The following is a 27374-nucleotide window of genomic DNA, read 5'->3' as shown; positions in this document are numbered from 1 at the left end:
TTTAAGTCAACTCAATGCTCTTATGGTACTCTACATAATGTAGTAATGGGAATCAAGTTGGTTGAGTATCAGCAAAGATCAAGGCGACACATTTCTTATGATAATTTCTATGCATTCGGTCACCAAACATGTTGATTTCAAAGTCAGTGGTCAAGTATCAGTTCCAAACTCAATTCCAAAGTATGGCTAAGTGTTGCTTTGGGCTTCTGGATATTTTAATTTTCATAATACAATAAAAGACTGCCTCTAGGAGAACGCACATGTGTTTCACAGAGCTGATGTCCTTCTCCAAACATAGTGCTACTATTTGCACTCACATATAGTTAGAGGCCTTCCCATGCTACGCATTAGTGAAATTTACTCTTGAGTTTACTTCTTCCTATGGGTTTTATAATCCTTAACTCTGAGACTCCTTTACAAGCTTTCCTTGTTTATACACAATCTGCTGTCAAGGCTGCTCTTTCCACTGCTCTGGTTGTCCAGCCATCTCTAATGCTGTTACAGTAATTATGATAAGCAGATATTGTTTTTCCCCATACAGTACCATATGTAATAAATTCCCTGTAACTACGCCTTTCTAGAAAACATACTGCTTCTGTCAGACATCCAAAAGAGGTAATATTGTCCTGAGGTTGTTACAGCTTTCTAAAGTGATCAGGAGGAAAACTCACTTAATTTTTGCTTTTTGTGTCTTTTTAAATGAGGTTAATGAATTTAAGAAGCTCTCCTACAACAGAGCATATCAGGTTATAATGACCATCTTTGAACCTTTGGATTCATAACATCAAGAAATACGTAGCAACCCAACAATGCAAACAAAGGAGCACTTTGCTCTAATTGCAAAAGAGTGTTGGATTTTTGCAGATTTTTATGATTATAGTACATGTACTCTTGTAGGTATTTTCATGCAATCACTCCCTCACAGATAATAGTTCTCAAAATTATAAAGTTCACAAGTAATGAGCACACATCTTTCTCTTTTCATAGAATTCTTTGTATTCATTTGCCCTGTATCTCTCTCCCGTGTGAAACAACTTTAAGGCTTAAAAGCAACTATGAAAACCTAGGTAGAAAGGATAATTGGAAAATGGGACCAGTTAATTTTAAATTAAGTTCATATTGGTAGGTCTTTTGAAGAAAGGAAAAACAGAATTTGTATTTACTGGAATCCGACCACAGTGAGCTGATTACTTGAAATTAAGTTTGAATTATTAATGCAGAACAAGATATTCTACAAGTGTGTCTAATGGGAAAGACTGGCAACTAAAAACATAGCAGTCCTTAGTCAAAATGTATTATGTCTTGATTGTTTAAGACCTTGACTGTGTCAGTAGGGATATTTATGAAAGTGTACATGAAGAAGAAGAAGGCACAGAATTGAGCAATGTAAGTTAAAACATCCGTAGTTCATTTCTGTGAATTGCTATTATATACTGTATTAATGCCATCTCCATGTTTCCATACAGTATACATATATAGATATACACATAAAATTTTCACTTCTTGAATTATGCCAGATTTGATGCAGAAACCTAAAACCAACAGGTAACAAACCAGCCCAGACATCACATGACTCAAAGTTCTGGGTGAGTTTGTAGACTACATTTCTCAGCAATCCTCTGAAAGAGAGCAGATCCTGAAATCTGCTTTCTGATCGCATTCCTCAGTGCCATCCTGGGCAGCAAACAACCCATTCCCAAGGAATGAGTGGCTTCATGTCCTGGTTCCTACTCCCAGAGTCTTCCCACCCAGCTCTTGTGGTTCACATATGAATAAAAAGAACAATAATGAGCTCTCCATTATAGGACTAAACTCACCCCTTGCCTAAGGCTGAAGACTGAGGTGCTTATTTGAAAAGTAGCTTTGAGAGGACTAAAAATCTTGCCACGAAACAATGATGTATCCTTTTGGCCTCATTTTTCTGCCCTCAACCATATTGTTAATAGCAAACTATGGTACAAAAGACCCTCTTGATCTGCTAACGTGCCCTTTTACTGTTCCTGTGTGATATTAGGTCTAAATGTCTGTTTTATGTGATGCCACCTCCTTTCCTGTCAATGAAACAACTGAAGATGCCTTGTACAAATTCCATGGTGACTTAAAACTGTGCTCGTCAGTTCCTTCAGGGGGAAAGTGGCCACAATCACACATTTCTGTTAAAACAAAGGTAGTTATCTGACCTGTTGGTAAATAAAAATAGTTTGCCCTGAAAAAGAGAGTATTGCCAGTTTGACACAGTGTGATTTTATTTAGGTAGCAGGACTCATAGGAAATTAGGGAGTAGGAGAATATGGCTTAGCAAAGTTCTTATTTTGACAATAACCATCATTTGTCCTCTAAATCTTAAAGTCCTTATAACGGTGATATATACATCTTTGCTCTGAGTTACCCATTAGACAGACAGGAATAATGGAAAGAAAAACAAATTTTTTCCTATTAGGTGGCTTTAAGCTAATATACTATGCTGCAGGCTGCAAATACAAAAAGCATCCTATTAAATCACATCATAAATGACCCATGTAGAACAGTTTATTTTTCATTAGCAAGGTGAGGATGTGTGGGGCCAAATAAATCAAAATGAACAAGGTAATAATTGTTCCTCCCACGATATCATCTTAAATGTGGAAGAAGTGAAGGAAACACAATATAAAGAATGTTTTATTGGTGAACTCATTTTTATGTTTAGAAAGAAAAACTTTATACCTCTGGGAAATAGTGGCCTTATTATTTTATGTGAAAAGTAAATTTTCAAGGAATACAAAGTTAGATTTATGAAGCAGGTCCAGGAAGTACGAGTAATTAACTCAAAATTGTAGAAGTGCAAGAAAAATTTAAACTTTCAAAAATGATTTCTGATGGGAACCCCAATGCTTGCAGATATTAACATTCAGAAAGCAACACTGTCTATACACTCTTTTAGATTCATAATGGTATAGATTTCACAGAAATATAATGATATCGTAGCAAATTCTTTAGAATTCGCGTTACTGAAAATTGACAATAACATCTTCATAGTCAGGGAGATTCCCAGAGTTCAAATATCCTTTCCTTAAATTTGAATAGGTTTCATCACCTAGTTAGTGGTTATTGGCAACAGGCTGATTTTTGTAATGCTACAAAGCAAGTAGATCTGAGCCAAAGACCTGGCCTTCCAATACGTTTTTCTAAATCTCCTTTTACATAATGAGGACTTAGGAGAAACTTTTGTTTTCTCTTTATTTAGGCAAAATGACCAAATATTAAAACTGAACGACAAACAGCAATCAACTCTGCATCTTAAAATTTGTGTTACTTCCACTTAAATAACAAACTCTTATTTAAGATTTGGCTTAATTTTTTTCTCCCCCAGCTAAGAGTAGATGTCTAAGTAGTGAAAAACTGAACAGCCATATGGGAATGTGATGTGGCAGATGGGAAGGTGTGTGATCTTTAAGGAACTGAGATCCAGGGTTGATGAGCACAAGCCAGGTGGGATCAATCCCAAGCACATTTTCCTAGTTATAGCCAAACTGTTGATGCACTTACAGACCATATGATACCTTCTAAAGAAACCTGGGAAGTATCTCCAGGTCTTTGAAGTCCTAATTACAAATAAAACATGTTGTGTTATGCCTTTCCAGAGAAAGCAGACAAAAGTTAGGTACTACTAAATGATGTCAAAGGGGATTTTACCCCTGGATCATGGCTTAGTCCACCATTTTGATGAGCTGCAGGAAAAGGGCCAAATATTCTTGTGAGAAGACTGGGTAATTCATGAGGGTTCTAGACCATATATAAAAACCTAATCATATCATTTTCTTGGTTAAAATTCTTCCCCAACGTTCTCATTCCTTTGGGACAAAGAAATTTCTTTACCCCAGTCCTGAATTTACAGCTTCTTACTATCTGCCCCTCAGTCTTCTGTATCCAGCCCACTGCAAAGCATGTGCTATAGACACCCAAACTAAACTTCCATGGTCTCCAGAGCAAGGTGGTCTGCTTGGTCTCTGGGCCCTCGCCTATGCTAAGAACAGCCTTTATCTCACCATTTCCTTGTTAACTTCTCATCCTTCTAGCCTCGTCTCAGTTTACACCTACGTCAGGGAGCCTTTCTTCAACTACTTTCCCCAGCTGAACTGAGTTCAGGACATTAACAGAAATGTCCATCTGCTAATTTGAATATTCTTCTAAACTCTAAGGAAAGAGATTATGCCATTGTAATTTTTTTTCTTTATAGCCTCTGTGTTTAGCTTGCAATATGTCAGGTGCTCAATGAATATACATCGCTGTGGAACCGAACTAAAATCTCAATGAAGTGTTGTAATGCATAGATAAAATGAAATTGAAGACAGGATTTGATATCACTGAACAGTGATAGACAAAGTACCTAAAGTAATGAAGAAGTTAATTAAAAAATATATAAACTTAGATGTTTATATACCAACACACAATATCCAGGAATTAGGAAAATTTAAACTATTAACATCAATTGGCAAATGTGATTTCAAAGGTGATCGTAGTAGTATATATTGCATGTTGGGCCAAGGTATCTTCATGTATCTAGAATGTATTTTTTAATTTTTTAATTTTTAGTCTTTAAAAGTATACAAATATTTTATGCTTATGTAGCAAAAAAAAAAATTCCTGGATTTCTATATCCAGTAGAAGCCAGTTCAGCATTTGAACACTTGTCTGACTGAAAGAAGTTTCCCTGTTACATACTGTTTTGCTTTTGTCAAAAGTCTAGAAGTGTACACTATCTTGAGTATTTGAACACAGATTTTCATATCTAAAACCATGTTTCCATGTCAATAAAACTGCACCATGCAAAAAACTATATAGTTTAGAATATGAAACTGAACCACCTGAAAAGAATCATTTAATTAAAACAGCAGAGGACTAGATGGGATATCCCTGTGGAATAGTATTATAAACAACTCAGACAGTATGTGAATAATGATTTCTTAAAATATCTTAGAAAACAAGCACCAAGGCAAAACCTATTAGTAAAATGTTTACCTTCTGAAAGCACGCAACCTAGAATATTTTTGTTTTAATTTTCTGAGGGCATGGGTCTGATCGTCACGTAGAACAGAATTTTCAAACAATTTTCAAACAGTTGATCTACAGATCAATCTATAGTGAGCTTGCTAAAAATGCAGCTTTCTAGCCCTAAACCAAATTAAATCAGAATCTCTGAGGCTGGCTTTGTCAGCTAGCATAGAAGAGCCTCAAGCTTGGTTTAATGCTCTGCTATCATCATCTGGAAATTCTTAATTTTCAAGCAAGCGGCTCTACACTCTCATTCTGCCATGTGTCCTGCTAATGATATTGCTGTTCCTGGGAAGGAACACTCAGAAATCTGCATTTTTAACACTCACTGCAGGTGATTTTGATTCAGGCATCTGCCGACCACACTGTTTGAGAACAATCCACTTTGAAGGTAACAAGGCACAGAAAAGAAATGTTACTCTGGTCATGCTTCTTATCATCTTGGAAGAAAGGCAACAGAAACCAAAACTGTGGGAGATAGTAACCACACCATTCTGGAGTTCATAAAAGCCCAGAAGTGAGATGCAGAGAAAAGCCAAACATTATACTCTTTTTAAAGACATTACACTCTTATTAAAAGAACACTTCCAAAGTCCTGAAACAGGTAGGATTGTGTATTTGGTCAGAAAAGAAAAATCAGAGATTCTAAGTCATTATGAACTTAATGTGAGCTCCTGACCAAATGTATTAATTGAAAAAATCAAAGATAAAATCTTCATAGCTGAACAGGGAGAGCTCTGAGGTCAGATATTTAAGGCTGAGAAGAAGCAAGAATAGCAAAGATGGAGAGAATCCGGGGAAGTCAACAAAGACCTGGAACATCTGAAAGTTCTCAGGGCAAAATATCACGGGCTTTTGAATAGATTAACTAGGACAGAAAAGGGATTTCAAATGGAATCAAAATCCAACAATAAGAACTTTGCACAAGAATCTGATGAGATAATTAATCAATCAATTCTGAGGAATGAAGCTTTCCCAAGCCCAAACCGAGCCCATGGTCTTCTCACAAGGGGGAGTACTAAATTCCAGCACAAATATTGGGGACACTCAATTTAGACCATTGTCACCGTGCTAGGGTAACAGCAACCATACAGACACCATGCCAAATACAAAGGAGGTGTTTCGTACATGTTAACTAAACTTGCCACCTTAGGCTGACCCAGAGAAAAAAAACTGCATTCAGCTAGAGTGTTCCAGAGCACCAGAGCCCAGGTGCTTCTCCACTAAGTTTTCCCAAACACCTATAAATCTCATCAAACTCATCTCAGCAATTTGAACACCTGTGTATAAATTTTTAGTTTCAGCTTCACTGGTTATTAACTGGTCTTGATCCCTGATAAGTAGGCTTTCTTAGCTATGTTGCAAGACTCACTTGCTCAAAACAATCCACATCCCTCAGGAAAATTTGCAATTTACGATAAAAAAAAAATAAAATGTTAAGGAACAAAGCAGAGAGAGTAGATTTATTTGTATTCTGTTTTGCTTCTTTTTCTCTATCGAGAAAATTAATTTTCAAGCTGGCAAATCTAGAACAAACATCATTAGGAGGGAATTGAAGTGCAAGATAGGTGCAGAGATAATAAGGGAGTCCTTTACAGCTTTAAATTAATTCAAGCCTTCAGGCCCAGATAAATTATATCCCAGGATATTTAAATAACTTGCAGATGTGATCAAGGAACTATTGTTGTTAAACTCTAAGAAGTCACAGGGAAAAGAAGGAGGCCCCAGAAGTTTAGAGATGGGCAAATGCTATCCCTGTTTCTTAAAACTGGGTGTGTGGCTGAGAGGCAGAAGTAGCAGATTCCAAACATTACAAACTAAATGTAAGCTTCTGGTCAAATTCTTAAACAATGGTTAAGCAGTTGGTGAGTAGCTCTCTTGAATGCAGAGAACTGTTTATATTGTTCAGAGTTGAATCCTAAGGGTTCTTCACAGGGTGTGTCCATAATAGGTAATTAATAAATATTCACGAAACATTAACTGACTGTTTAAGTAGGAAGGCTGTGTTTGAAATCAACATGAATTCACTGAGAAGTAGACAGAAGCACGTTGCTTATCTCTCTGAGCTGCATTATTGTGCAAAGCAGGACAGGCCAGGTTATACTACGGAGACAACCTCAAAATCTCAATCTCAAATCAAAATGACTTACTTTTTGCTCACACTTCACGTCCGCGGGGTAGGTTGTGGACTCCGCTCCGGGGCATCCTCACACCAGAACTCAAGTCACGATCTGAAGCACTGCCTATTGCAGAGGCAGAGAGAGACTTGTGCGGGATTGGCAAATCCACCCTTAACAGTTTCCACCTGGAGGTGAGGCAGCCTCCACCTGCATTGTTCCATTGTTCTAACGAGTCACGTGGCCATTCCTGCATTCAAAGATTGGGGGAGAACATGTGAATCTACTTTGTATCCAGAAGAAGGACCAGAAATATCTAGCTTAAAGTACTAATGGCTACTACAGTTACCTGTAAAGTGGAAATTTTATTTACAGAGTATAGTGGTTTACTGGTGTACAGCATAGTGAGTCATTTATACACATACAAAATAGAAGTCATCATAGCTAACTCTTGTATGGGTTATCAAACGGTTACAATATAGCTGTAATAATAACTATCTCGTATTTTTTACAAGAAAATGTCATAGCACTTCGCTTTTCTAAATCAGTTTAAAACTAATGCTGAGCTACCAGGGCCCAAGCTGGTGAGGAGTTTAAGTTTTTGGTGGGGTTAGGAAAAGAACAACATTTATCTTCTTTTTTTCTTAATGCTTTTATTTATTTACTGATTTCTTTTTTATTTGGGGAGAGGTAATTAGGTTTATTCTTTTTGAATTTTTATTTGTTTTTTGGGGGGGAGGGTAATTAGGTTTTATTTATCTTTGATGAGGCTACTGGGGTTTGAACCCAGGACCTTACGCATGTTAGGCATGCACTCTACCACTGCTATACACTCCCCCTCAATATTTATCTTCTTAAGGTTGCGTTAGTATCCAGAAAGGTTTCATCTGCCTTGAAAGTAAATGATTCTCGACTTTTCATTATATCATGGTCACAGCTAAGAAATACATTATCCAGTCCCATGTGATCTATTAGAAAATGGGCTTTTCTTGCTATTTCCATTCTTAGCTTGGGCACAGTTCATTTGGAGATAGTGTGGGATCATTGTGAGGCTAAAAGCTCTGGCCAATTATCTAGCCTCCATGATTGCAACTTGCAGCCACCAATTCAGTAGTCCTGTTCCCTCCTTAGATTACTACACAGGAACATAATTTCCACCATCATGGACATACGCCTTCTACCATAGTTGTAAGGAATATTTTATTGTTATAGCTCTGTCCATTGCTGTCTACCCACTTTGTACCTCCCACCACATGGGGTTTCTCTCCCATCCCACTCTGGAATTAAATGGTTTAGTCCTTTAAATGGATTTCAGTTTTCAGAAACAAGAGGTGAAAAGAAGGGGTTGTGGTTTAAGAACACCTGTTTTTACCCTTGCAACATAAATACCCCAGAAGCAAGACAACAAAAGCCAGGCTAAATCCTTGCTAAAAGGAGGAAATACAATGGGATCAAAATGCAAGTTAGGGGCTTCACAAATCATCTTCAATAATATTTCAAGGTAACATCTTTAATTTGGTGATTAAATTAAAATAAAAGCAGAATCAAATACAGTATCTGACAGAGTAGGCTTGCAATAAATGACAGTTTCTATTATTACTGTCAAATCATGTCTAATTGGCGATGTTTCCATGTTTCGAACAATTACTTAATCTGTTATTTGAAGGATGATATAGTCAAAGTGTCTCTGCTCAATGGAATGGAGGAAATAAGCACTGTTTTTAGGACACAGAACATGGAATTTTACATATAGTTCTGCTCCCTCATTTTACAGATGAGGGTTCATAATACATGTAGACTTTTAACAGTTGGAAATTTTACATTGTTCCCTTTGATAAGTATCACTAGTATCACTAACTAATTCTATTCCTGTTTCATTTGTTTTATAGTCTTAATGTTATCAAAAATAAACCATTGTGTATGTATGTATTTATCACCTATGGAACTCTCATCAGAAATTATTCCTAATTACCTATAAATTGAAAATTCTTGTAGGCCACCTTCAGTTTTACTTAAATAACTGGAAATCACTTGGCCAGCAAAAATACGAAGCCTTGTATTTCCCTTTAGAGTTTTTTTTTTTTTCTTTTACAGTTTTGGGCAATGCACCATAGTAGCATTTAGGGTGGATATATGACAGGTAAAAATCTTTCTTTAGTAACGTACAAACTGGGCAATTGAGAAAGGAGAGATAGGGAAGGATTTGAGGAGTAACAGAACCTGAAAAGTTCATTCTCAGGTAGATCAGTTTTAGGCAAGACTTTACTCGGCCTCAGACAAATGACTCACATGTCTGTGATTCCTTTCAAAGGATCCCAGTTTAAAGATACCAGCACAATACCAATGGACTCCTTAGGGCCTTACGTCATCTTGTTTCGTCTGAGCAGGCACCCCTAGAGTTCTTACGGATTAACTTGAGAAAATTGTTTCATAATATACATTCCTGCCAATCACTTAGGAAGGCTTAACTAAATTATTATTGGAAGGATTCCATTCTGTTTTTCAAATTTATTATACTTACTAACTCTATAGAGAAATATGAAATCAAGATTGACTGCAATTTATTATCAAACTAAAGGGTGACAACGCAATTCCAGTCTTAATAGTCTGAGGAATAAGGGCCAAGAATCTGTAAATCCCAAATCCTGACCATAGCTTTCAACCCTGCACTTCATATCCACTTTTGACACTTACTGAAAATGTCACTGACTCACTACATAAAATCAGAACCAATAAATAGTGAAGAAAGTTTTATTTCACTCCTTTTAAAAATATTTTCCATTTGCTTTTACTTTTTCTAGTTTGGGAGCCATTGTTGTTACTGATATTAAAAATAGAGACTTAAAGGGAAAAGAACTGATTTTTTTTCCTTTTTACAAATTTACTAACTGCTTTATCCAGGCTAAAGCCTTCTTTTATTTTATTTCATGCTATTAATATAGAATCTCACTATAAACCAAATTTCAACATAGAATTGTGAAATGTAGAATTGGCAGAGCAAGTTATGTAAAAGGAAATGTGCTACTGCTTTACTTGAAAAATAAAGCCATATAATCTATGAATGAGAATATCTTAAATATATTATGGTATATATACCACAAAAGATTAAGTAACTGTCTTAGAACTGATGTAGGAATAAAGACGTTAATTTGGAAAGATGTTTGTAAATATAAAAAACAAGTTTCAGTACAGTAGGTATGGAATGATCCCATTTATGTTATAAAAATGTTTGTATGTATACATTTATTTTTAAAGCATAGATGATGAATTCTGGAAGGATAAATTAGAAATTATGAACAATTATTACTTCCTGAGAGTGGAATTGGTGATCTTATTGGGAAGGTGTCTTTGTTTTCCCACCTTCCATCTTACATTATGGTTGAAATTTTGGAATCAGTATATATTTATTGTATACAAAATTTAGTTTTGGAATTTCTCTATCCTCTCATGTTTCCAATCAGGTATTAATATATGGTTTATAAATAAATCCTGCAAGATAGCCTTATTTTTAATCAATCAGGAAGTGTTTATCACAATACATTTCAATACTAATTTTTTAAAGAATTTCTTTCAAGATATCCATGACATAATAAAATAAATGAGGAAACTAGAATAAGAAGAAATCAAGAAGAAAATAAATTAAAGCTAACAGTTAGTATACACAAAAAATTTTTAATCAGTTTGCTCCAGTTTTTAGAGATGAGCTGTTGATAAGCTCTTTGATTTCTTGTGTCTAAAGAAAATGGGGTAAAAATGATCAGTTTTAAGAACCATGTAGTATTTTCCTCGTGATAAGTCCTATGAGCAATTTCCTATTACTCCTATATGCCAGGAAATATCTAAGTAAGATAGGACACATCAAATTGATTTGATTCCAAATTAATAAGGTATTTCTTTAGAGTATATCAATTATAGAAAAAAATTAATGGCCATTTTTTAAATTTAAAAATCATTTTGCTTCCTGACATATTTGATTACATAGAACGAGGTATGGATATTTGGAGACTTGTTAATTCTAAACTAAAGCCGAAGAAGCTACTTTAAAAAGAACAGATGTAGAGCCCTGAGATACAGCAAATGAGGAAATCTATGTTGCCCTGGTAAAATGCTACAACACAGTATGAACTTTGATTTTATTCAGAAATTTAGGCCTCCCATGACTCAAGCTGATAGCATTTTCTTCTAAAAATTTCAGAGCCAGCTTTTCTTTTCATCATCTGATCATGATGAGAAGCAAAGACAAATCATATTAAGTAAGTGCAAATTCATATTTTAAAAAGGTGAGATGTATAGTGGCATATCAAGATGTTCTGGTTTATAATTTACACCTTCCTTTTTTTGAATTTGATGTGTTAACAAAAACATACAAAATCAGCCATTTTCTCCCACTCATTTCAACTCCACACCATCCATTACTGTCTGTAGTTCCTTATTGTTACTTGCTATTTATATAATTTTCTCCACCTCAACTCCTACTCTGTAATACATTTTCTTTCCAGAGCTTTTGGAAAGGACCTTAAGAAAAATGGGAGATTGTTTCAGAGCTCTCACATTATTTTTCTTTTGCCAAATACTGGATGTGGAAAGAATCACTCAAGTGCATTCGTGCATTATACTACAAATAGAGATGGAGTCTGTTCAAGCTCACAACAGGCTCCAGGCACCTCCATGTTTTGGGCCTCCTGTGAAGAAAAAAAAAGAGGAAAAGGAGGAGAAAAAGAGAGATGAGGAGGAGGCAGAGAAATATAAAAATGGCACAAAAAAACTATGGCATATTTTAAATATTTTCATTTATCAAATTAATATTTTAAATTTAAAAATGCAATGTATGTATTAAAACTTCATTAGAAGATAACATGGAAAATATAAACTAGAAGCTCTTTGGGAATATGAAATGTATGCCTAATACCCTCCTGCCCTTTGAGTTCCACTTTTATCCTTTCCCACATTTCCCATCTCCTTCCTTACTCTCATTCCTTCTCTGGCCTGCCTGCTTGCTTGCTTGCTTGCTTTTTTTTTTTTTCTGGAATTCTTTTCCCATTAATGCTGTTTAATTGATGAAAGTATATTCAAGGAAATCAACAACAGCAGGGAAATTTTTGGATGTAGGTCATATTTTATATAATGCAGTAATTATAAGGCTAATATATGTTCATTATAGAACTTTAAGAAAATGCAGAAAATTATAAAACAAGTCATAACCTTGGAGAAAATAATTTTAAAGCATCATTTAAAATCCTTCTAGGATTTTTTCCCAAATAAATTACATATGCATATTTATTTTTATTTTTTTTCATTTTTAAGAAAATTTGGCCCAACTTTATTGAGGTATAATTGACAAATAAAAATTGTATGTGTTTACAGTATACACTGTAATGTTTTGATATACAATTACATTGTGAAATGATTACCATAAAGTTAGTTAACAGATTCATCACCTCACATAGTTAATTTTTGTGTGTGTAGTAAGAACATTAAACATTTACTCTCTTAGTAAGGAAGGAGATGGGAAATGTGGGAAAGGAAAATATTTAAAGAATATAATACAATATTATTAACTATAATCACCATGTTGTATATTAGATGTCCAGAACTTATTCATCCTGCATAGCTGAAAACTTATACCCTTTGACCAACGTCTTCCCGTCCCTATCCTCCCCACCACATCCCTATCAGCCCTTGGCAACCACCATTTCACTCTCTGCTTCTGGGGGTTGACTTTTTTAGATTCTACAAATAAGTGAGATCCTGTAGTATTTGTCTTGCTATGTCTGGCTTATTTCACTTAGCATAATGTTCTACAGCTTCATCTGTGTTGTTGCAAATGACAAGATCTTCTTAAAGCTTAAATGTTCATCTATACAATACCTATATTTGTGTCTATAATATATCACATTTTCATTATCTTCAATGGATAGTTATGTTGATTCCATATCTTGGCTGATGTGAATAATGCTGCAATAAAATGGCGTACTGGTTATCTCTTTGAGATACTGATTTCATTTCCTTTGGATGTATACCCAGAAGTGGGATTTAGGGATCACATGGTAGTTCTATTTTTTTATTTTTTGAGGACTCTCCATAGAGTTTTCCATTGGAGCTGCACCGTTTTCTATTCCCACCAAAAGTGTACAAGGGTTCCACTTTTTCCATATTCTTGTCAATAATTTTTCTTTTATATCTTGATAATAATCTTTCTAACAGGTATGAGGTGTGATCTCATTGTGGTCTTGACTTGCATTTCTTTGATGATTAATAATGTTGAGCTTTTTTAATGTACCTGTTATAGGTCTGAATCATGAAGAAATACAATGATATTGAATCATTGATCCAAAGACCCCCAACAAAGGAAAGCCCAGGACCTGGCAGCTTTATAGATAACTTCTACCAAATATTTAAAGAAGAATTAACACCAATCCTTCTCAAAGTCTTCCAAAAAAATTGAAGAGGAAAAAACACTTCAAAACTCATTTAACAAGGCCAGAATTACTCTGCTACCAAAATGAGACAAAGATACTACAACAAAAGAAAACTACAGACCAATACCCTTAATGAAATTAGATGCAAAAGCCATCAACAAAATATTAGCAAACTGAATTCAATACCTTAAGAGGATCATATACCATAATCAAGAGGGATTTATCTTTTGGATGAAAGGATGGTTTAACATTGACAAATCAATCAATGTGATACAGAACATTAACAGAATGAGGGATAAAAATCATGATCATCTCAATAGGTACAAAAAAAGTATTTGACAAAATTCAACATCCTTTCACGATTAAAACTCTCAACAATGTGGATATAGAGGGAACATACTTCACCATAAGAAAGACCATATATGACAAGCTCATAGCTAACATGATACTCAGTGATGGAAAGCTGAAAGCTTTTCAAGACAAGGATGCCCACTCTTGCCACTTCTACTGAAAATACCAATGGAAGCCCTAGCCAAAGCTATAGGAAGAAAAATAAATAAGAGGCATCTAAATCAGGAAAAAAAAAAAAAGAAGTAAAATTATCTGTTTGCAGATGACATGATCTTAAATGCAGAAAACCCAAAGGACTCCACCAAAAAAACTGTTAGAACTAACAAATAAATTTGGTAAAGTCGCAGGATACAAATACAACATTAAAAAATTAGCAATGTTTTTATACTTTAATAATGAACTATCTGAAAAATAAATTAAGCAAATAATCTCATTTACAAGAGCTGCAAGAAAAAATAAAATACCTAGGAATAAATTTAATCAAAAAGGTGAAAGATCTGTACACTGAAAACTATAAAACAATGATAAAAGAAATTGAAGAAGACACAAATAAATGGAAAGATCTCCTGTGTTCATGGATTGGAAGAATAGTGTTAAAATGTCCATATTACCCAAAGCAATCCATAGATTCAATGCAATCCTTATCAAAATTCTAATGGCAATTTGACAACCCTAAAATTCATATGGAACCACAAAGGCTCTGACTAGCCAAAGCAATCTTGAGCAAAAAGAACAAAGCTGGACACATCAAGCTATTTGATTTCAAAATATACTACAAAGCTATAGTAATCAAAACAGTATGGTACTGGCATTAAAAACACATAGATTCATGGAACAGAACAGAGAACCTAGAAATAAATCCAAATATTTAGGTCAATTCATCTTCAACAAATATGCCAAGAAGATGCAATGGGGAAAGGATAGTCTCTTTAATAAATAATGTTGAGAAAATTGGATAGCAACATGCAGAAAAATAAAATTGGATCCGTGTCTCACACTGTATACAAAAATCAACTCAAAATGTGTGGACATATGTAAGACCCGAAACTGCAAAACTATTAGAAGGAAACAGCGTAAAATTTCTTGATACTCATCCAAGCGATGAATTTTTGGATATAACCCCAAAAGCACAGGCAATAAAAGCAAAAGTAAAGAAAAAGGAATATATCAAAGTAAAACTCTTCTGTACAACAAAGGAAACAATCAAGAGAATGAAGAAACAACCTACAGGATGGGAGAAAATATTTGCAACCATTTATCTGATGAAGTGTTAATATTCAAATACATAAGAAACTCAACTCAATAGCAAGAAAATGACCTGATTAAAAATGGGCAAAGAACCTGAAGAGATGTGTCTTAATATCTACAAACGGTCTGCCTTCTATATGCAGGAATTCCACTGAGTCTTTTCAAAAGATAGCTCATTAGTTCTGGTTCTCCCTATGGTTCTTATAATGGAAGTGCCATGGAGCCTCTCAAAGGAAATGTGTTTCTCTCTACACCTCATGGAGGAAATGCATTCCTCTCTACATTTGTCCAGAACATTATAAGGACACATGAACTCAGTGTCCAATCAGGGAATTAGGGAAGAGAGGAGGCTAGAGAGGATACTACAGGCTAGTGAATCTCTGTCATGTATGCATTGTGGTAGGAACATACCTTAACACTTCAGACTATTCTTTCAGTTGTTGAAAATCCACAGAAAATGGATTAGTATCTAGAATTTAATAGTGCACCAATAAAATGCCAATAGCATGTTTAGATATATGAGAAGCTGTTTCTAAAGTTCATCTGGAAAACAAACCTGCAAGGATACAAAGCATATTTTGGAAAAGGAATGAGCACACACGAGAGAGAGACAGGAGAAAGAGAAGAGAGGAAAAAGAGGGAATTTGACTTACCAAATACTACTATTTATAATAAAGTTAAAATAGTTAAAACAGAATGCTACTGAACAAAATGTAACAGTTAAATTAATGGAACAGCTTATTTTAGTCTGGCAATAAAGCCAAAAACGTAAGAAAATATGATCATGGTATAAGAGGCATTTCATATCATGGGAAAATAGATTATACAACAAATAGTGTTAGGACCACAAGAAATACCTCTATGGGAAAAGTTTTTATGACTACTTCCCTAATTTCTTTATACAAAAAGCAAAATAAATTCCAGATGAAGCATATAAGTAAAGAACATAAAACTATAAAAGCAGTAAAGAAAACATGACATAATTTGAAAAGTAAATTTGGCATTGGGAAGTACTTTCAAATTTACCACAAGAACTACAACTCATAAAATTTTAATATGGCAATAAAATAAAATTTGAAAAGAAATCTGGCAAAAGACAACAACATCAAAAAACAGCAACAACCACAGTTAAAAAAAGAAAAGAATGAAGGACAAAATCTTGGAAAAAATATAACACATTTAATGTTTAGTACAGAAGAAGTTCCTACAAATCAGCAAGACCAAAGACAATAGAAAAAGAGGCAGAAACATGACAGTTCAAATAAAGGAAATAAGAAGGTTTTAAAGTATGTTAAGAGATGTTTAATCTCACTTATTTTGGGAGGAAGGCAAATTAAAGCTACATTAAAATTCTAATGTTCACTTCTCTAATCATCAAAGATCAAAAAGTTCAATAACATAAGGAAATAGGAAATCTTTGTTATTGGTGTGTGAGTTGGTATAAATACTTGGGAAGGGAAATTCTACAACATATATCAAAATTGAAAACATCTGTTCCTTTTCCCAAGAGAGAAATTTCACTTCTAGGAATATATCTAGTATATTCTTGCACTTGTGTGAAGTGATACTGTCCCAAATACTTAGTGTTTATATAAGAGGTTCATAACAATTTAAGTGGCTATGAATGAAGAGTCAATTATATAAATTATGCTATATCCACACAAAGAAACACATGCACCTATTAAAAATAACAAGGGAAATTTATATCTAACTCACACAGAAGGCAAATATGGCTATCATATAGAGGTAGAGAGAGAGAGAGAGAGATAGTCTTTTGCACCTTTCTTCCTTTCAATAATATACAACTACTTGGGTAAAGAGAAAAGAAGAAAGGACACACACACGTTTGTATGTGGAGACTATCTCTGAATCTGGCAACAGTGGTAGTGTTTAGAAAAGGAACAGGTGGCTGGGGGCAAGAATGAAAGGGGAGCCTATTTTCCCTCTCTATATCCTTCTGCATATTTTGCATTTGCTATTATGGGGATGTTCTAATTTTCAGAAACTTTTCATTAATTAATTAATGTTTAAAAGAAAAAAAAAAGAAGTCTAAGGAACTGAATTTGTGTCTAACTGGCAAGTATCAGATATGAATATGGAGACAAGTACAGAGGCTTTGTGCAAAATTAATTTTACGTTAGGAACTCATTTTTCCTTTGAGAAACTGTGATTGAGTAAGAGTCCAGATAGGTACTTACTCGTTTTTGAAACAAGACTTTTTCTCTATGATTTTCTTGTATCGCTTTCACAGCTCCTGTTTGTTTAGCTGCCTTTATAGAGGGCAGGTAGAATGCCCAGGGGACGTTCTAATGCTCCCCAGCTGAAACTGGCTCTGTTTGGGCAAGTTATTCTGCATGGGAGATTTGAAAGCCTGAAGCAGTTTTCAAGGCTAATTCCAAAGGTGAACCTGTGTCTTTGTTATTGAGAAGCACATGTAAAACCCCAAGGGTCAACACATTTGACTGCCTTTAAGCCAAGCAACTACCACAACCAACTAAATGATTCAAACGCATCTTCATCAGTGGAGCCTCCTTCCTTAGACTGTGGCATTGCCCTCCCTATTTAAATGTGGGGTTCCCAGGGCTCTGATTTTCCTACTGTCACATAAAAGCCTGCAACTTGAATTGCAAGAAATGAGAGGATGAAATTGAGCACATGCAAATATGCTACAGGGCCTGATTTGACTTAAGTCCTTTCTTGTTTTCTGGAGGTTTAATGCCTTTGAGCATCTGTGAAAGCTGGTTCTTTCTGGCAATACCATAGCCCAATTTGCTCTATTAGGAGGGTCTAATATTGAGAGGGTCTAAAATATAAACTGAAAAACAGCAGGTCCCAATTCTCCCATCAACCTACCAGGCATCTAAATTTAAAATCCTGGAAAATGTACAGAAGTGGGGCATTCATACAACGGTCCCTTCAACCCAGTAAGGATACTGCTTTGTATTTCAGTTTGGTACATCCACATAGCATCCTTGGGCCAAACACACACACAAAGTGGTTGCAACATGTTCAGCTATGTCTACTACTCCCTCCCTCGTTTGCCTCTAGGAAAAGAAAAGATATGCCTCTTGACAAATTTTCTTTCCCCTTGAAGAATCAGAACCAGGCCTTGAGAACAGCTTAAAGTAAGCCTGTTGGCTTTCAGACCCTTTCATGTCTATTTTTGGACCTCAAGCAATGTAACTTTCTTCTGCCTTATCTTCAGACTCATGCACTGAATTTTTCCCAACTCTCTTCCTCTTCCTTTCTTTGTGGTTCTGAAGGCTAGTAGTGTGTGCCATCTCAAAATATGCCACTTTGACATCAGAATTATTTTGAGCTAAAGGCACTTGAAAAACAGCAGGAATAAGAAGAGTGCTCTGACCTCCCCTTGTCCTAAAAGCAGGAGATAAAACTCCCATGTGAAAGATGTCCTTCATATACCTGAAGGAAAGAAACATTCTTATCCAGAGGCGGGGACTCGAGGCTGAAGAGAATTCTGTATTAACTTTGTTAAAATAATTCGTAAATTCCTTTAGCCTCTCCCATATTTTACTTTTCAACAATTGCCTTTGTCCAACCTACTATAAAAGCATTTAGGTTCTGCCACTTCTTTAGTTCTTCATTTTCTCATGCGGGCTCCCATGTCACATAAAACTTATGTTAAATAAAATCTGTATGTTTTTATCCTGTTAATCTGTCTTATGTCAATTTAATTCTCAGGCCCAGCTGGAGACCCTGCAAGGGTAGAGGTAAAGTTTTGCCTTCTCTATTGATTTCTTCCCCTCTCCCATCAAAATGTAATGCTCTTACTACCTATTTCTTCAGTGTCAGATGTTTGTGAAAATACCATGTACCCTAATGCACAGCTAAAATTCTAATATATGTGCTAATGTTATACCTTCTTATACAACATATTTGCATTTAAATAGAGTTGTCTGGAGATTTAATGATTTAACCCAAAGGGATTAAAATGTCTCACATTTGTATAGCACTTTGTAGATTATATCAAGGAGCTTTTCACAAACGAGATTTCTTATGAACCTCTAAGTCACCCTGAGGCAGAGAGAGTAACCATTTTAATTTACATTGCACACTGTTGATAACTTGAGAAGTTTAGAAGCTGCCTCAGAGTCACACAGTAAACAGCGAGATATCGACTGAGGTCTGATGACTCCTGATTCAGCATTCTTACTTCTACATTTGACACCTCCAGAAGCAAATGAAATCTGTGTATTTGTGTGTCAGAGTCACCGATCACAACATGTAAGTGCCCAGTGGCTCCATCTGTTCATAGAGCCAGAAAAATTCAAGGGATGAAGATGCAGATGACATTCTGGACCTCTCACTTATAAGGATACACAGGGTGGAGAGCTGTTCTAGGATTTTTGTCAAACAACAAATGAAACCACTTGACTGGCTGACAAACTGGCCTTTTAATTTTCTTTCAAGTTTCACTAATAAACTATACCAGAATTACCTGGGGTTGGAGTTGGACCTTCTGTTAAAAATGCATATTTCTGGGCCATTACTCCTATTTACTGAACAATAAACAGAATCTCTGATGCACAAGACATTTTGAGAAACTATAAATTATTCCCTCTTCTTAAGTACAGATACGTGTGATTTACATTCTAAAATTCTCCGATGTTTACCATGGTCTCACAGGCAAGCTAACTTCTTGGCATATCACTCAAAGCTTTCTATTTTTTTCCTAGCCACTACTTCCCAGTTAATTCCTTACTACTCCTTTTCACTTGATCCCGTATATAGCCTGCAGTTTTCTCTTTTAGCATTTTTCCAACCATGAGTTGCCATCACTTCTGCTACCTAATGATCCCCTTAATTTTTCTTGATTGGCTGAGATGTTCTCTTTCCTCTGAACTCACAGCACCCTTTTCAGTGTTAGTTCTATGACTTTTGGCAAATGCATACAGTTATGTACCCACTACAATCAACACACAGAAGTGTCATACTCAGAAATTTCCTTAGATTCCTTTGTAGTAAACACCTCCTCCCTAAACAGGGTTTACAAGAAGAAATTCATAGGGATTATTTAGAACTATGAAATATTTTCAAGTGTGAGTAAACCCATTCTGGAAATAGAGAAAAACAGCATAAAAATGTTAGGTGTGTAAAGATTCTTGATGTATGTGTATGGAATACTGATAATATAATTGTTACATACTCGTGGTAAATAGTTGGGGCTTTTACATTCTGAAACAATTTGTCTAGAGATGAGACAAATAGTATCTTCCCTGTCAGTACTTTCTGAACAATAGATCTTAATTTCTAGTATTGCTATCTGCTGGTTGTTAATCATGCAGATCAGGTTAAAGGGCAAGTGACCTTTTCAGGAATGGAAGGAGCACTAATTATATCAAATGAATTGTATCTTTTTTGTCTGACAGGACAGTTGTTAGGCTGTGTTGGCATTTGTACAAATGCACAAATAATGTCAACTATGGTTATTAGTTTATAGAAGAATCCCTATTACCCAGTGCCTCAATATAAGAAGTCTCATTATCACTCTCATTCTCATATACTTTTGTCAACATTTGCTGAGTCATATGCAGGAAGATTTTGTTCTGGGAAAGGTCACCTCATTTGACTGATAGTGTACTGGCATTGTAAAGATGATTTAGAGGGTCTAAGACAGCACCAAACTGACTGCAAGGTAGTTAAGTATAAAACTGATAATCAAGAGGGAAAAAGGAGGAGGCAGTTTTCAGAAATTTTGAATATCATTTAAAATGGACATGGCTTAGGATATTCCATCTCTTCAGTTTCTTTCAAATCTAGCTTATCATATCCTCTGCCACTTTGAAGTCTTTTTGTCTCTTTTCTCCTTAGCTGCCAGTCATGAGAATGAAAAGGACAGACTTTCTGAAGTCCTGACATGGTGTTCCTGTACCCAAGTGTCACACCAATGGGGACTTCATAGCATCAATATGAGAAAACGATTATAAAAATTAAAATAATATTTTTATTATAAAATATATGTACAACTCTCTTTTTATAATGGAAAATTTTAAAAGTAAAGTATAAGAATGAAGCCCCCTGCTTCATAATTGCAGATTTTAGAAATCTTTCATCTATTTCTCACCTCTTGTTATTTTTCTTTCCTTTTACTGCTAGAATATTTTAAATAAAATTCTAGATATATAATTTCTTTCATAATATGTCTAACAGAGAAGAATTTTTAAAAATATAATCATGGTACCATTATCATACCTAACAAAATAATAATTATTTTATATCAGCCAATAACTAGTCCATGTTCAAATCTTCCCGGGTGTCTCAAAAATGTCTTTTTATAGTTTATTTACTTGAATCTAAATCCAAACAAATCGCACACATCATAACCAAATGATTTCTGTTTTAAATTTCTTTTAATCCGTAACACCTTCTCTCTTCCACAAATCTCTTTTTACCCTCCTCTCATTTCTTTTAAACTTGGCCATTTGTCCTATAGGATTTCTTCCATTATATATTTGACTGATTGATATTTTTTGGATCAATTTAGCATATTTGTCCAGACATATTTTCTATATATAGTGGTTATATCCATAAGCTTGATTAGATTCAGGGATTCAGGTTTCAGTTCATTTTATTTAATTTGCAAAACACGTAAGTGGTTCTATGTGCTTCTTATTGTTTCACATTAGGAAATGCATAATATCTGATTTTCCTACTTTTAGTGATATTAAGATTGACCAAGAGCTTCAGTTTTATCCATTATAAAATTGCCATTGACCATTTACCTAACGATTTTAGCAGCCATTATGATGGCTATCTAGATCAGTTATTACAGTAAGTTTTGCAAAATGGAGAGTTTCTAATTCTAATATTCCTTATCTATTTATTAGTTAGATTTCTTCTATATATCTTTGTTAATATGATCAATGTATAACACTTATTTCCCCAAATACTTTTTTTTACCTTGTCAAAAAACAAGACTGTTATTCAAAATAATGGCAATAATTTTGCAGTAGGAGACTAGAAAGAGACAAGCAGATTTTCTGCTGTCCTTTGCTGGAAAACACTAACACCAACCAGTTGATTCGGTTCCGTGCAGCATAGAACCACACTGTCAAAAAGAATAACCATCTGGGAAACAAGTACATAGATGTGTAACATTAGCAAATTATATGAGAGTACAATGACATAATGCAATATTAGACATTTGAACAAAAATTTGTTAAAATATTGGTTAACTTTCATTAATGTAAACTCCCACTAGAATATCACATGAAGACAGGGATTTTTGTCTATTTTGTTCGATGCTGGGTTTTCAAGACTTAGATGCTTAGCACATCGTAAGCTCTTGATATTTATTAAATCAATACTGAATTAATGGATGAGATAATTTCAAGAAATGAATAGCTGACAGTGATTATATCAAAGGAAAAGAGAACGAAAAGGAAAATCCAGTCTGGTTATTTGCAGCAATAGTTACTACTATGAATTAAGAACTCACATTAGGAATGTGTGTTCACCATCACATGTAAAGTTGAATGGCTTTAAATTATTTACTCACTTCCCTTGCTAATAAAACACAAACATCTGTGGGCCAAAGAATTAGGGGCATAATTTTTATTTCTCCTATTGGTAGCCTCTAGTCCTATTTCTTCGGTTAGGAACAATTTCATATTTTGTGTTCTCCATGCTTAAAAAATACTTGTTGAGTGGATGAATGCAAAATTTAATAGTTTATCGAGGTTGCTCTTAAAAACACATATTCAAGTTTTCTCTATAGAAAAGGAGTATTTTAAGATTTATGACTTTGAGTTATGATCTTGTTATTTTCATTATTTATACTATTACTAGGATGAGGATAAATATATTTAAAAAATCCTTTCTGAAATTAAAGAAAGTCTAAAGCATAATCTAAAAAAATCTTGTGATGCCACAAATATTTTTTAAAGAAAAAAAAATGCTCTTGATTTAGAGATGCTGTCTGCTGATTCTCTTCCAATTATTCTGACAATGCCTCTTTGTTTCTTGAATTCCTCCTCTTCATCTCTTGCTAACAAGGATAATATTCATTGTTTCTTCTTCAGTGAGTTCACTGACTTACAATATCAACAAAGTTACTTAAACTTGTATCACACACATACACACACTGACACATATACACACACACACAAACTGTATCACCAGTTCTGAACTTTTTCCTGTATCTGGGCCTCCATTTCCAGTTGCACAATAACTCAAACATGTCTAAAGCCAAGTTCCCAATAGAATATCAAAACAGTTTCACTATAACCTGTAGAATTTATTATTTCTGCCAATGATACAATTTTCTCAGTCTCTCAAGCTTAAAACCTTGTTATCGCCCTTATCTCCTTGATCTGTTTTGCCATCCACCTGCAATTAATCACTAAATCCTATTGGTTTGACTTCCCTAATCTCTTGAATTGGTCTCCTCTGTTCCATTCCCATGGTCCCTGTTCTCATTACTTCTCAGCTGAACTATCATAATAGCCTCTTAACTGGTCCTTGGTTTTTCACTACTCCAATTTTGTCTCCTGCTACAGATTAATCTTGCTAACGCACAGCTCAAAGTATATCACGTTTCCACTCACAAAACTCAGTAGCTCCCACTACAGAGGATTAAATAGAAACAATTTTGTTCGGCATTTGTGACCTTTGTCTGAATTTTCCATAACACAGGCCCTCATCTCCAGCCAAAGTGAGTTATTTCCCACTTCTCAAATAAAATCCAGGATTTCCTGCCTATTCCTTTAATTATGTTTCTCTATATGGTATGTCCCCTTTTCACGACCCTTTTCCCATTGTTGTCCATAAAAATACCTTCAGCCCTCAAGACATTACACAAATGCCAGAGCCTTCTAAGAGACTGTCTTACTCATGACTTCATCATATTGCAGCTTCCCTCTTTTATGAATATGTAAAACACTTTTTCAATACATATCTCTTATAGAATAATTATCACATGGGAATATATATTGTGACGATTTGTATACTTACTGGATCTCCATTTAGGAGAGAAGCCAAGTTTTTTAATCTATTCAAAATTTTTTATTCCTCACTCACAAAACATAGCAGTGTTTTGCACACTGCAAAGGGTCGTAACTATGTGTTCAATTAACTTTAAAAGATCTTTCTCGTAAGTCTGGAAAATCAGTCATACCCTTCAATGTTTACCAAAACAGTCATGTTAATATGGCTACTGTGCTGACACCAGCCAGGTGTTACCCAGGTATTACTGGCCCAGAGAAGGGCTTTAAAGTCAAAATGTATGGCAAAGTGGACCACGAGACTTAAAAGACAGGAGCCATGCTTTCTACTTCCTTTATGCACATCACACAGAAGTTAATACAGTGCTGATATGCTTTGACTAATACACTTCTGCTAAAGAATGATTTACATAAACTACAGTATTTGTTTTCAAAATTCCTCCAATAATAATAAAGGATTCACTATTTTTAAATCAGCTGATCAAAGTCCTCAAATATCCAGATTTGTTTTTAGACCCTCTAAGGAGAAACACCGAGTTCCTAACAAAACAAGTTAATTTCAGCAACTGAATTCCTACAAATAAATTCAAAGTAGTAAGTATATACAAAGCCAAATCTCTGACATCTCTGTTTACTATTTCTTTGTTTTATGTTGTCCTGCAGCACATGAGGACCCATGTTTATAATGACAGACCTAGGGCACTCCCAGATCCTTCAGCAGAGACCAACTGGTATTCTGTCTACTGTGTTTCATAAAGTAAATAAGTAGTTTATACTTTTAGATTTTCAAAAGCAGAAGTCCACACTAAAACTGTTTTTGAATAGTAGTGATAAGGATACACAACATATCACAATCTTTTTAAATTCAGGTTACAATGACTTATTAAATAATTAAAACTATAGCAAGCTCTAATTCAGGGTGTCCCTTTATTCTCTACTCCATGTGATGGAGTCAGGGTAGTAGGAAACCCTACAAATTCTGTAAAAATCTCTATGTCTGGTGCTACCAAATAAACAAAGTTACTGGATAAAGCACCTCAGCTTTCACAATGGCTCTAGGAGTGGACAGTTATGTAACTCTTCTATCAAGTGCTTAAGAAATACCTACCTCTGTTACAGAGCTGTGGTAGGTAAACCTGAAGGTCTGTGGTGAGAAGGCTGAACTCTCTCTCCTCCAATGGATATCTTGGAAAAGGAGGGAGAATTGAATTAAATAAACACTGGTGAAGTAAATTCTAGGGGAATAGAACAGGAAAAATTCTGCTCTATTGCTGTCTTAGAAGAATTCCTTTTTCTTTCAGGCTTCCCTCTACCTAGTCAGGCGTATGCTGGCAGAACACCCAGCTCTGTGGGCCTCAGTTTCTTCTTATACAGTACAAGGAATTTGAACTATCTGATCATTATGGGCTTCCACTGCTTTCTTTCTCTTAGGCAGAAACAGACAATGAACTTGTAAATTAGTAATATAATTTCAGATACTGGTAAGCGCTGTGTAGATAACAAAGCCAAAAGAGTGACTAGGAGTGAGGAGGTGACATTTAAGCTGAAACTAGGCATGTGACAATGTGGGAGTGTGCTAGTCAGAGAGAACATAAAATACAAAGGCCTCAAAGCAGGAGAAAGGCCACTATGTGGGCTTGGTAGTGACAGGAAATGACAGTGGGGAGGTGAGTCAATGGTATAGAGCTTGGGTTTGAGTTTAAGAATACTGATGGGGAAGACTATTAATGCTGAAAAGTGGTACGATCCAATTTAAGCTTTAAGACAACTACCTATGTTGTATGTGGGGAACAGACTATAGAGAAGGAAGAATCGAGCGGGAAAGGCAAAAGGGTGAGGATAATGATAAGGACGAGGGCTTCAGCAGTGAGACCACGGTGAGAAACAATCAGACTTAAAAATATGTTCAGGAGAGAGCAAAGGCAAGATCTGCTAATGGAGTGGAGGTGGGGTGTGAGGGAAAAACAGACCTAAGATGCCTAGCTATTGATCTGATCAATCCACGGTTTTATCTATAGAGACAACTGAATATATAGGCTTGACTGTAATTTGCAAAAATTCAGTTGTATTTGTGGCTGGATTTCAGTGGAGATGTCAAGGTTGAAATGGAGATTTGGGAGACCTCAGCTTATAGATGGTACTTAAAATCATGAGACTGGATAAAATCTTGAATGCTCTCACATTCACCTTTTTATTATCTAGCTGCAGAAAAATTGGATCAGGTACACCGAGTAATTCTTATTAAATTACTTGCCATGGTATTTTGAAGTTCTTTGTGCCAATTTAATGAAGTGATACAGATGGGGAGAGAAGCTATGAAGTGTGCCTCTGAAAATACATGGTTTTAGTTGTAGCTTAATTTAAGGCTTCATTGTTGTGCTTTATAACCATGCAGTATTTTCCAGGCATATCTTCACCTAATGTTGTTCTTTATCAGATTGAAAGGGAAGGCACAAGTTTTATCACCTAAATTTATTTGATTGTGTCCCATTACCATTTAGTTTCTGATCTATCTAAAGCCAATTGATTTCCAATTAAGGACAAAGTTTTCTTTAATTTTAAATCCATTTAATTAATTGTTTTAATTCCAAAGATAACAAAGTTGCAGAGGAAAGCTTGGTTTAAAGTCTATTCTTAACTGAAGAAAACAAGAGTGTAGAAACTGGAAATGTGGGGTTCTGTTGTCAATAACGAGTTCTTTCTCTTTTGTAATAGAATGTAGTGTTTCACCATTAGTTCCTCCTTCTCATTAGGATTCTAAGACAAACACTTCAGTCTGCTTTACATAAATTGTATGAGAGACAAAAGGTTTATTCCTTAATAGAAAAAAAGTCCTTATAAATCAATAAGTAAGTACATAATAATGTATGTCCCAATAAAAAGAAAGGTAAATAATAGAATGAGGCAGTTCACATAAAAAAGATGCTTACCTTTAATTTATACACACTGCACACTGATTTTTTCCAAATGTTTCTTATTTTTAAATACTAAATTCTCATTTTGAGAAATCTGCCACATTATTCTGTACAACACTGGTCTGTCATTTCATTTTCCTTAGCTACCTAAACCATTTCTCTGAGTCTACTTTGTTATCCAAAGTTAACTCCAGGTTTAACCCTGATTAGCAGATCCTTTCAGATCTAAGTGGAAGGAAAGTGGGATGAAATGGACAGAAATATTACTGGTCCCAGTTACAGACCACCAATTCTTAGCTCTCTTTCCCTCTTGACCTTTCTGGATACATT

At 35.0% G+C, this 27374-nt stretch overlaps 1 long non-coding RNA gene across 1 annotated transcript in view; it reads right to left on the bottom strand.

The window, feature by feature from the left end:
• LOC123618933 (uncharacterized) overlaps window positions 1-27374 on the bottom strand; it is a 258692-nt gene that overhangs the window by 218745 nt on the left and 12573 nt on the right. The window contains exons 5-6 of the long non-coding RNA XR_012505496.1: window positions 25238-25314; window positions 7182-7398 (exon numbers count right to left, since the gene is read on the bottom strand). This is a non-coding gene — a long non-coding RNA (uncharacterized LOC123618933). The remainder of the gene's footprint in view (window positions 1-7181; window positions 7399-25237; window positions 25315-27374) is intronic.

The sequence above is a fragment of the Camelus bactrianus genome, chromosome 3 (genome assembly GCF_048773025.1).
Source record: "Camelus bactrianus isolate YW-2024 breed Bactrian camel chromosome 3, ASM4877302v1, whole genome shotgun sequence".
Classification (NCBI taxonomy): domain Eukaryota; kingdom Metazoa; phylum Chordata; class Mammalia; order Artiodactyla; family Camelidae; genus Camelus; species Camelus bactrianus.
The sequence above is the reverse complement of the archived record's forward strand: the minus strand, read 5'-3'. Positions and strand labels throughout refer to the sequence as shown.